The sequence below is a fragment of the Triticum aestivum genome, chromosome 2B (assembly GCF_018294505.1).
Source record: "Triticum aestivum cultivar Chinese Spring chromosome 2B, IWGSC CS RefSeq v2.1, whole genome shotgun sequence".
Classification (NCBI taxonomy): Eukaryota; Viridiplantae; Streptophyta; class Magnoliopsida; order Poales; family Poaceae; genus Triticum; species Triticum aestivum.
Genome location: NC_057798.1, coordinates 598,015,913 through 598,027,752, shown reverse-complemented (window position 1 = coordinate 598,027,752; position 11,840 = coordinate 598,015,913).

The following is an 11,840-nucleotide window of genomic DNA, read 5'->3' as shown; positions in this document are numbered from 1 at the left end:
GAGTCTAGAAATTCTTTAGTTATGTAAGGGAATTGATTGTGGGAAGGAACGTAAGGCTCTTTTTACTCCTTATACCTCATGGCCTTCTGATCTGAGTCATCCTATCTTTCCTACGGGGTTAAGGAACTAGGCTTTCTCTTCCGTCTATCAGGATCACGTGTTACTACTCCGTAGTCCCATAGGATTGGTTGATCAGAGTCATACCCCAGTTTTGAGTATTTCCGGTGTAGTCTGTTTAGTATGATCTCAGAACCTTGAGTAATGCTGATGAGTATGTTACCACCCCATTTTTAGTAGGATGTCTCATTCTGAGCATTTTACTGCCGTTATGCTGCCGGAATTTCCCTAGGAGTTCGAGAGATACTAATTCCTTGTCCTACATTCTACAGTCTATAGTTGATGCTGATTCCGTCCCTGGTTTCGTTTCTCAGGATGTCATCAAGTTCTATTGTTCGTAGCCAGAACCATGGAGATGGTAGGGATGAGGATCCTCCCGACCAGCCTTCGTTGACAGAGTTCATGTTAGAAATGGAGAGGAACAAGCGTGAGTCTAACCGTTTGTTGGCACGTATCGAGGAGAACACCGCACATCAGTTCAAAGGGTCTGCTACCATTCATGACTTCATTCGCTTGCACCCACCTACCTTTCATCATTCCATCGAGCCACTCGATGCAGATGACTGGCTCCGTAGCATCACTCATAAGCTGCGTTCCGCGAGCGTAGCTGAAGATGACAAGGTCACCTTATGCCACATACCACCTGGAAGGTCCTGCTAGTCTTTGGTGGCAGAACTATGAGGCTATGCTTCCAGCTGGCCAGATTCCTACCTGGAGAGATTTCACTGAGGCTTTTCGCGAGCATCACATTCCCTAGGCCCTCATTGATCGCAAGAGAGAAGAGTTCTGTAGTTTCACCCAGAGTAAGATGGCTGTTGATGCTTATAGTAGAGAGTTTGAGAACCTCGCCCGCTATGCCACAGAAGAAGTGTCCACGGACGCCAAGAAGCAAGCTAGGTTCCGGAAGGGTCTCAACCCCAAGTTGCGTCGTGATCTCCACCTGCATCATTGTGATACATTCCAAGCCCTTGTGAACAAGGCCATCAATGCAGAGACAGCTCAGCTCACTTACGAGGAGTCTCGTAAGCACACCCGTGATTTGGGATCTTCCTCTGGTTCTAGTTCCCAGAAGCGCCGGATTTGGGTTCCAAACTCCGCTCTTCCTTCCGGATATACACCGAGGCCATCCATGTGGTGCCTCCCCAGCTCAGTCGTATGTTCCACCCAGGCCTACTGGTAGACCGCTTGTCAGTGCGGGTCCACGTCCAACCTCAGGGACTTGCTTCACATGCGGGAAGCCAGGACACTATGCACGTGACTGCTCTCAGACTAGTTATGCTCCACCCCAGCCCGAGAAGACTGTTGGCTGTGTTAAGCCATCACGCAAGATGATCAGTGTCAAGTCAGCCCCCACTGAACGTGGACGTGTGCATCACGTCTCAGCTAAAGACGCTCATGATGATCCGGATGTCGTTCTTGGTACACTCCTTGTCAATTGTCACCCAGCATCAGTTCTATTCGATACTGGAGCATCTCACTCCTTCATTTCTGAAGGCTATGCTCGTTTGCACGACATGTCATTTTGTGATATGCCAACTCCGCTTGAAATCCAAACCCCAGGGTCTAGATGGCAGACCACCAGAATCAGCCATGGTAATGAAATCCTTGTTGATAGACTTGTATTCCTTGCATCACTTGTAGCCCTCAAGTCCTCAGATATTAACATCATCTTGGGTATGGACTGGATGACAGCTCATCATGCCAAGATTGATTGTTACACCAGATCTGTTCAGCTTACACACCCATCTGGCAAGATAGTCACTGTCTCCACTAGAGTTGCAAAGCGTCAGCTCTATTCTCTTAATGCCAGCCCTCTTCCAGACCTTGAAGATATCCCGGTAGTCCGTGACTTTCCGGATGTCTTTCCAGAGGAACTGCCAGGTGTTCCACCTGACAGAGATGTAGAGTTCGTCATAGATCTTATCCCAGGAACAGCTCCAATCTCCAGGAGACCTTACAAGATGGCACCTTTAGAACTAGCCGAGCTTAAGAAACAACTTGATGAGTCCTTGCAAAAGGGTTTCATCCGTCCTAGTTCTTCTCCTTGGGCTTGCCCCGTCCTCTTTGTCAAGAAGAAGGATGGTACGGACCGGATGGTTGTAGATTATCGTCCCGTTAATTTGGTCACGATAAAGAACAAGTATCCGCTCCCCAGGATCAACGACCTGTATGATCAGCTCGCTGGATCCTCAGTCTTCTCCAAGATGGATTTGAGGTTAGGATACCACCAAATCAAATCAGAAACGGGGACATTCCCAAGACAGCTTTTGTCACTCGTTATGGCCAGTACGAGTACACCGTCATGTCCTTTGGCCTAACCAACGCCCCAGCCACATTCTCCCGCTTGATGAACTCGATCTTCATGGAGTACTTAGATAAGTTCGTCGTGGTTTACCTCGATGATATTCTTATTTACTCGAAGAACGAGGAAGAGCATGCCGAACATCTTAGACTTGTGTTAGAAAAACTCAGAGAGCACCGCCTTTATGCCAAGTTCTCCAAGTGTGAATTTTGGTTGCCAGAAGTGACCTACCTAGGCCACGTAATCTCTGGTAAGGGCATTGCTGTCAATCCCGAGAGAGTTCAAGGCCGTTCTCGATTGGACTCCACCTGAAACCGTTAAACAAGTTAGGAGTTTCCTTGGTCTAGCCAGCTATTGTCGCCGCTTTGTTGAAAACTTCTCCAAAGTAGCCAAACCCCTCACGGAACTTCTCAAGAAAGATAAAAAGTTCGAGTGGTCCCCACAGTGTGAGTACAGTTTTCAGGAACTGAAAAGACGCCTGACTTCTGCTCCCATACTTGTGCCACCGGATTTCACTAAAGACTTTATTATCTACTGCGACGCCTCACGACAGGGACTAGGTTGCATTCTTATGCAGGATCGTCATGTGATTGCCTATGCATCTCGACAGTTGCATCCACATGAGGAGAATTATCCTACACATGATCTAGAGCTTGCAGCCGTAGTCTATGCACTCAAGACCTGGCGACATTACCTTCTTGGTAAACGTTGCGAGATCTACACCGATCACCAGAGTCTCAAGTATATCTTCACCCAACCGGATCTGAACCTTAGGCAAAGACGTTGGTTGGAGTTAATCACAGATTATGATCTAGGGATTACCTACACCCCAGGCAAAGCCAATGTCATGGCTGATGCTCTAAGCCGTAAATCCTATTGCAACAATCTCATGTTGCAGCAAGGCCAACCACTTCTCCATGAGGAATTCTGTAAGCTTAATCTTCACATTGCTCCTCACGGATTCCTTTCTACCTTGGTGGCGAAACCTACCTTGAGGATCGATTATCACTGACCCAGAAGCATGATACGGGGATTTCCCGGATCAAGAGAAACATTAAGAAGGGAGTTGGTGGATGTTTCTCTATGGATGATCGAGGTGTTGTTTTCTTTGGGAATCGCTTGGTGGTTCCCAAGAATCAACATCTTCGACAATTGATTCTTAAGGAGGCGCATGAATCTCCTCTCACGATTCATCCCGGTAGTACTAAGATGTATCAGGACCTACGCCAGAGGTTCTGGTGGACTAGGATGAAGAGAGAAATCGCTGAGTTCATTGCTAAATGTGACGTTTGTCGTCGCGTTAAGGCAGAGCATCAAAGACCTGCTGGCACCCTTCAGCCTTTAGCTATTCCTGAATGGAAATGGGATAAAGTTGGTATGGACTTCATCACCGGCTTTCCCAGGACCAAGAGAGGGAATAACGCTATCTTCGTAGTCGTTGATCGTCTTTCCAAAGTGGCTCACTTCCTTCCTGTTCGAGAGAGTATCACTGCTAGTCAGCTTGCTGACTTATACATTTCTCGAATAGTGTCACTTCATGGTGTTCCACTAGAGATCAATTCAGACCGTGGCAGTCTTTTCACTTCTCATTTCTGGGAGAGTTTCCAAACTGCCATGGGAACCCATCTTTCCTTCAGTACCGCTTTCCACCCTCAGTCGAGTGGTCAGGTGGAACGGGTCAATCAAATTCTCGAAGACATGCTTAGAGCTTGCGTTATCTCATTCGGTATGGATTGGGAGAAATGTCTTCCTTTCGCCGAGTTTGCTTATAACAATAGCTATCAATCCAGCCTCAAGAAAGCTCCTTTTGAGGTTCTCTATGGACGAAGATGTCGAACACCTTTGAACTGGTCAGAAACCGGTGAAAGACAATTCTTTGGACCGGACATGATCCAGGAGGCAGAAGAGCAAGTTCGCATCATTCGTGAGAATTTGAAAACAGCCCAGTCTCGTCAAAAGAGCCAGTACGATCGTCATCATAAGGATATGACTTATGAAATTGGCGACCAAGCTTACCTTCGGGTTACTCCTTTGAAGGGTACCCATCGTTTCGGTATCAAGGGCAAGTTGGCTCCTCGTTACATTGGTCCCTTTCGCATTCTCGCTAAACGAGGAGAGGTTGCCTACCAATTGGAACTACCCCCACATCTTTCTCGAGTTCATGATGTCTTCCACGTCTCTCAACTCAGGCGTTGCTTCTCGGATCCTATCCGCGGAGTGGACCACGAAACGCTTGATCTCCAAGATAACCTCACATACCGAGAGTACCCGGTTCGCATTCTTGATCAAGCAGAGCGTGTTACCCGACGTCAGAACATCAAGTTTCTCAAAGTTCAGTGGTCTCATCATTCCGAGAGAGAAGCTACTTGGGAGCGAGAAGATCGTCTTCGACTGGAGTACCCCGCTTTCTTTCCGTCGACCCCTGAATCTCGGGACGAGATTCTTTCAAGTGGGGGCGAGTTGTCACATCCCTAGTCTGGTATGACCTAGACTAGCTAGTCATTTGTGCATCATGTTTAAATTTCATTTAAATTTGAAATGAGGATTGGTGGAACCCTCAGAATCATTTTTGAAAATGACCCAAATAAAAATTTCTCCAAAAGGGTCCAAGAAAATGCTCATGTTGCCCTCTGAAAATATTGGACAGAGATAAAAATCAAACCAATATTTTTAGGAGCTCATGGATATTTATTTTGGGCATTTGGAATTAATGCGATAATATTTGCATTGGAAATATATTAGTTATATATATTAATATATGTCCAAAAATTATGCCATTTATAAAGGAGCTCTGGAATAATATAGTTAGCTCCTGCAAAAATTGGCATAAGGTAATAAATTGATTTAATATTTTATTAAATCAAAACAAATGTCAGAAAAAAAATAGAAAACAGAATTAAAGAGGAGAAGCTTACCTGGGGCTCCCCCCTGTGCAGCCCAGCAGCAGCAGGCCGGCCCAGCCAGCAGGCGGCCCAGCCCGCCTCCTCCTCTGTCGTCTTCCCCCCCCTCGCCAAGCAGCTGCGTGCCGACGCGCGCGCGCTCCGCCGGCCACGCCACCTCCCTCCCTGCCTGCCTGCCTCTCCCCTCCTCGTCTGGATGCCCCGGACGACGCCACACGCCACCCCGACCCCTCGCACTCTCCCTCGCCCTCTCCTCTCCTCTTCTCTCTCTCTCCACCCACGCCACCGCGCCACCGCTCGCCGTTGCCGCGGCCACCTCCCCCTCCCTCCCGAGCCGGAGCTCCGCCCGTCGCCCACTCTCCTCAAGCCGTGCCCCTCCGGACGCCCCGTGGAGCCGTCGCCGTCGTCTTTTCATCGCCGGCCGCCGTGGATCCCCATCGACGCTCCGGCCCCCAGTGCGTCCCCGAGCCCACTTCGACGCCGCTGCAACCGCGGTGAGCTCCGCCACCCTTCCCCCTCTCCGTTTAACTGCCCGCACGCCGTAGCCCTCCCCACCACGGCCGAAGCCTCTCGCCGCCGTCCATGTCGCCGTCGCCGTCTCGGCCCGCCTCCGCCCAAACCGAGCACCCATCGCGCTCCCGGTGCCACGAGGGTGCCGCCGAGCCCCTCAGGTGGCCTCCCCGTGCCCCGCAGCCCGTTCCCGCTCGAAGCCGACTCCGGCCGCCGCCCGAGCTTGCTCCGGCGAGCTCCGGCCCCCCAGCTCTCCCATGCCACCGGATGCGCGCGAGCCCCAGCTTCCGCGCGTGCCCTCCGCTGCTCGATTGGCGCCGGAGTGGCAATCCCGCGCCCTCCGCCGCGTTTGCTGCGCCGGCGGCTAAACGCCGGCGTGTTAGCCCCAGTTGACCAGGGGGTTTGACCTCCCCTGGCTCAATGACAGTGGGGCCCGTCCCTGCTAATTCGTTTAGGATTAGTTTAAATTTAATCAACCTCTGTTAATTAACCTGACACTGACAGTGGGCCCCAGCGCCACTAACCTTTTAATTAGGATTAAACTAACCCTGTTTAACCCCCTGTCACTGACGTGTGGACCCCACACGTCAGGTTTGACCCAGTCAGCCGCAGTTGACCGCTGACGTCGTGCTGACGTCATGCTGGCGCAATATATATTTCTGGAATTAAATAATCAGGAAATTCCAGAAATTGATTTAAACTTCAAAAATTCATATCAATTCAACCGTAGCTCAGATTAAAATAATTTATATATGAAAAATTATCAGAAAAATGCAATCTTTCCATCTGTACTAGTTTCATGCATGACAAACCAACTTATACATGCTGAATATGAGAAAACACATTATGGCATATATAAGAGACTTAATTTAGAATGCATTTGAGCTTATGGTTCAAATGGACTTCAAACCAAATGATACTAGTTGCATTAGCTCAAACAGCATCACATCTTCATGCCATGTTCATGCATCATATTGTTGCATATGTTGTGTTTGATTGCCGGCACCGTTCCTTCTCGATAGGTCCTGCTCCGGAGCTGTTCCAGAGTACCTGTCTGTGAAGCAGTGCCTCCCTTGTTGATTTACCAGGCAAGCAAACCCCCTTGTTCATTTCGATAAAACCCTACTCTCTCGCTCCTGCTCTCAGTTATTGCATTAGGACAACAACGATTCATCTGCTACTTTGTGCTGCGGTAGTTGAACCCATTCCTCTGCATGACCTGTCATTGCCACAGTAAATAGTTGAAACCCACTAGCATGTGTAGGAGTTGATTGAGCCATGTTGTGTTCCTACCATGCTATGCCTGCTATTGCTTAGAGTTGTGTCAGGTCTGGTTCATTGGGAATGAATTGGAGTGTTACGATATGTTCTGATGCTGAGAGTGAAGTGTGTGAACACGATTTGGTAAAGGTAGCGGTGAGAGGCCATGTAGGAGTACATGGTGGGTTGTCTCACTGGAACCGTCCTTAAGCACTGAGTTCTATGTATGTTGTCCAATGACTCGATACTACCACACATTGGGCTCCGGGCTCCAAGCCCCTCTCGACTTATTAACCAACTTGATCTCTGTCCAGGAGTCGCAACTAGTTTCTGGTGTTTGTAGGTAGTGCTATTTTTCTACCAAGTGGCACCCGGCAGGGTGGGCTTGGGACAGACTAGGCACACGTGGCCTGGTGTACCGAGTGGCACCCGGATGGTGGGCTCGGGAACCCTGCTCACATCGTTTGGGGCCGTGAGCGACACCCCGGCCGGATCTCCTTGCGGATGGAACCCGAATAGGCGATAAACCTGGACTAGAGTCTTGTGTGGTTAGTCAGGTCGTGGCCGACACCCTCGCCAGGCTTCCGCTTGAAGGTTGCCGAGATACATGACGTGTACATGGCGGTAAGTGGCGAGAGCGTGTGTGAAGAAGTACACCCCTGCAGGGTTAACATGATCTATTCGAATAGCCGGGTCCGCGGTTATGGACTTCTTGGATGCTTACATGGTACATAGACAACTTGAAGTGGATACTCTAAAATGCTCAAGACAAGTGTGAGTGCTATGGATGGCCTTCTCGTAGGGAGACGGGGATGAATCCATAGTAGTGTATTGTGTGGTGTTTAGTGGACTCGTGTACGTTGTCTCACCTCAAGAGTTTCTGGTAGTCGTAGAACAGGATAGCCACAGAGTCAAAGCTGGCTTGCTGCAACTAAACCCCACATTACCTCTTGATACAAATGCATGTATGATAGGATCTGATGTAAGTCTTGCTGAGTACCTTTGTACTCATGTTGCTTTATTTATGTTTTTGCAGCGGAGACTTCGGTCTTACTAGTGTTCTCATGGACTTCGACTAGTAGCTAGTACCTTAGCTACGATCTTGATCGGATGTTGTAGATAGTCAGGCTTTCAGCCTTTTCATTTATAGATGTCTGTACTCAGACATGTAATGCTTCCGTTTGTTGCTTGATTGCTCTGAATGTTGGGTCATGTGACCCCTGTTTGTAATAATGCTATGATGGCTCTTCTGAGCCTTTATCTATATGAGTTGTTGAGTTATGCTGTGATGCCATGTTGTACAGCACATACTTGCATGTTATGCGTACGTGTAATGTGTATTGCTATGTGTGGGATCTGACTATCTAGTTGTTTATCCTTAGTAGCCTCTCTTACCAGGAAATGTCTCCTAGTGCTTCCACTGAGCCCTGGTAGCTTACTACTGCTCCGGAACACTTAGGCTGGCCGGCATGTGTCCTTCTTCGATCCTGTGTCTGTCCCTTCGGGGAAATGTCACGCGATGAATACCGGAGTCCTGTTAGCCTGCTACAGCCCGGTTCACCGGAGTCCTGTTAGCCCAGTGCTACAGCCTGGATTCACTCGCTGATGACCGACACGTTCGATGTTGGGTCATGGATGCCTGTCCCTGTAAGTTAGTGCCACTTTGGGTTTACGACTAGCCATGTCAGCCCGGGCTCTTTATCATATGGATGCTAGTGACACCATCATATACGTGTGCCAAAAGGCGCAAACGGTCCCGGGCAAAGGTAAGGCGACACCCATGGGGATACCGTGCGTGAGGCCGCAAAGTGATATGAGGTGTTACATGTTGGATCGATGTGGCATTGAGTCGGGGTCCTGACAACTGGTCACTAAATTAACAGGTTAGTCCCAAAAAATGATGTATAATTGCATCTAGTGACATATAAAACATCCAAAATTGATACTTTAATAGCATGGAACAATAAAAAATTATAGATAGGTTGGAGACGTATGCGGCGCTTGAGCGTTGCACCCTTCCTGAAGGCATTGCTGCCGAAGAACCTACTCATTTATGTAGTGTCATGACATGGATGGTGTGGATATGCTTATTGTTGTAGTTTGCCTGGCGGATCTGATCGCTTTGGTTACTTTACCCTCGTATGAGCATTGATTTGGTCTTATATGACTTTGCTATTTGTTGGCATGGTTTTTTTGTGTGCATGTATTGATGTTGGTTGTGTGCATCCTAACTATGCACAGTACAGATGTGTACTCATTGTGCTTGTGTCCTCTTGATGCTTCATTTTTGAACCAATAAAATACACCCTTTATCGAAAAGCTTCCATCTTTAACGTAAACCTCCTTGATCATCATTACATCAGCTCCCTTGCTTCCTTTTTTGATTTGTTACATTAAGATCCTTCGCCAGATACAATGCTTCACGACACGCCACGGCTTCCACACAAGCTGGCTCAATCACTCCTTCATACACACATGTCGAATGATAGAGAAATTATCCATCCCCTGGCCTGAATATGGTCGCCACTACACACCTTCTTTCTGCAATAGACACTGCTCCATCCACATTCCCTTTTATCAGTTTGGCAGGCAGAGGAACCCATCTAGATGGAGTTTGATAAACAACCCTTGATGCGTGCACTGGAAGCTTTTTAACCGCCTTCAATTCATGCAGTAAGTGTCTCATGAAACCATTCGTCGTTAGAGGGATTTAGTGTTTACCTTCATACATGATATCTCTCTTGGCCTTCCAAATTGCCCAAATAGTAACGATTGTCGTCAGATAATCCTGCTCTGAGAGGTTGTCTTCAAGATCAAATTGTAAGTGCATCTAGTGCCACCCCTAGTTGGTTTTGGAGTATTGATGACAAACTTGGTTGAGGGACTAATGTGTTTGTGAGAATTGCAGGATAACACAGGTAGTAGTCCCATATTGATTTGGTTTACCTACCAGAGATGACCCCTAAAAATGTGTGAAGACATTGAAGACGGTGGTGGTCTGTGAAGATATTCACATTGAAGACTATGACTAGAGAAGACATCGCATGAAGAATATGGAGTGCGAAGACATAGTTGTTTCGTAGTTTCCTTTTCTTCTTTGTTGAGTCATAGGAACCACTTTACTGTTAAGTGGGGTCCAAGTGAACAAAGTCAGAGTGACTGAAGTGATGCTCAACCAAATCCTATGTCTTCGAGCAACGACAATGAGAGCAAATCTTATCTAGAGCTGGATGAGTCAGCTTTGCTTGTAGCCCAAGCTAAGCTATCACGTGTGTTCAAAATCTAACCGTTGGCCACGTGTCAGTTCCTTAGTGACATAGGGTCATTTTGGACAAATCAGGTCGGGTTGCCTCCTGGCTATAAATAACCCACCCCCTACACCATAAGTTGGTGGCTGCTCAGATTTAGTGCACGGCTTTTGTCGTTTGAGAGCAACCCACCTCCGAAGCATTTGAGAGAGTAATCCTTGCGAGGACAAGGCCCAAAACACCCAGAGCCAAAGAGTGTTAGGCATCACTGAAGTCTTTCTGTCTGCGTGATCTGAAGACTTATTACACTTGAAGACTGTGAATCCTCCAGCTGGTTAGGCGTTGTGTTTTGAGCATCCAAGAGTCATTGTGGATTGCCAGTGAACGAAGTCTGTGAAGGTTTGGAAGTCTCCCTTGAAGACTTACCAGAGTGATTGGGCGAGGACTAAGTGTTCTTAGCTCAAGGGGAATAAGGTGAAGACGCGGTCTTCTGAGTTGAATCTCAGCCTCCCTAACCAGATGTACAGTTGTCACAGCAACTGGAACTAGTCCAACAAACCCCTTGTCCTCTCCGAGCAACTGGTTCTATGCTTCCTCTCTCTCTTTACTTACAGTTTGTCTTCGTGAAGTCTTTGCTCATTTTTCTGTGTGAAGACTGTTTACTGTTTGGCTTCATACTATCTTCCATCATGATCCATACTACCTAGCTGCTGATAGTCTTTGTGCTTTCACTATATTGCTTACTTGACTATGGCTTGTCTAGTGTAGTCTACCTTCCGCTGCATATCAATAGGTTCATTTCTATTGTTTGTCTTCAAAGCACCCATGTTTTGAAGACTTTCATAAAAATTTCCTATTCACACCCCCCCCTCTAGTCGAATACTAGCACTTTCAATTGGTATCAGAGCAAGGTGCTCCCTTGTTTTGTGTGATTCGGTTTAAGCACCTGGAGTTTAGTTATGTCAATTGCAGGGATAATCAAGGTCTCTGTTGCGTGCCCTGTCTTCCATGGCACTGATTACCCCTACTGGAAGAATAAGATGCATATGCATCTTGAAGCCATTGACGTCGATCTCTGGTATGTCGTCAAGAACGGCGTTCCCAAGGCTGGTGAAGGTGTTACTCCTGCTGATGTCAAGAAGTTCATCCAATTGGACTCAACTGCCAAGAATATCATCTTTGGTCATCTGACCAAAGAGCAGTATGGTTGTGTGAGTGCTCTGGACACTGCGAAGCTAGTCTAGGACTGGCTCTCCAAGTTCAAGGAAGGCGTCTCAACACAGAATAGAGAGAATCAAGGATTAGTGTTCTTCGCAATCTCTTCAACCGCCTCAAGAGAAATGACAATGAAAATGTCCAGCTCACATTTGATCGTCTCACTGATATCACAAATGAGCTTCATGCACTCGGTGCCACTGAGATCACCAAGCACGAAATCGTCAAGACACTGCTGACATCACTTGATAGCTCATTTGACACCCTGGCCCTGATGTTTCAAGAACG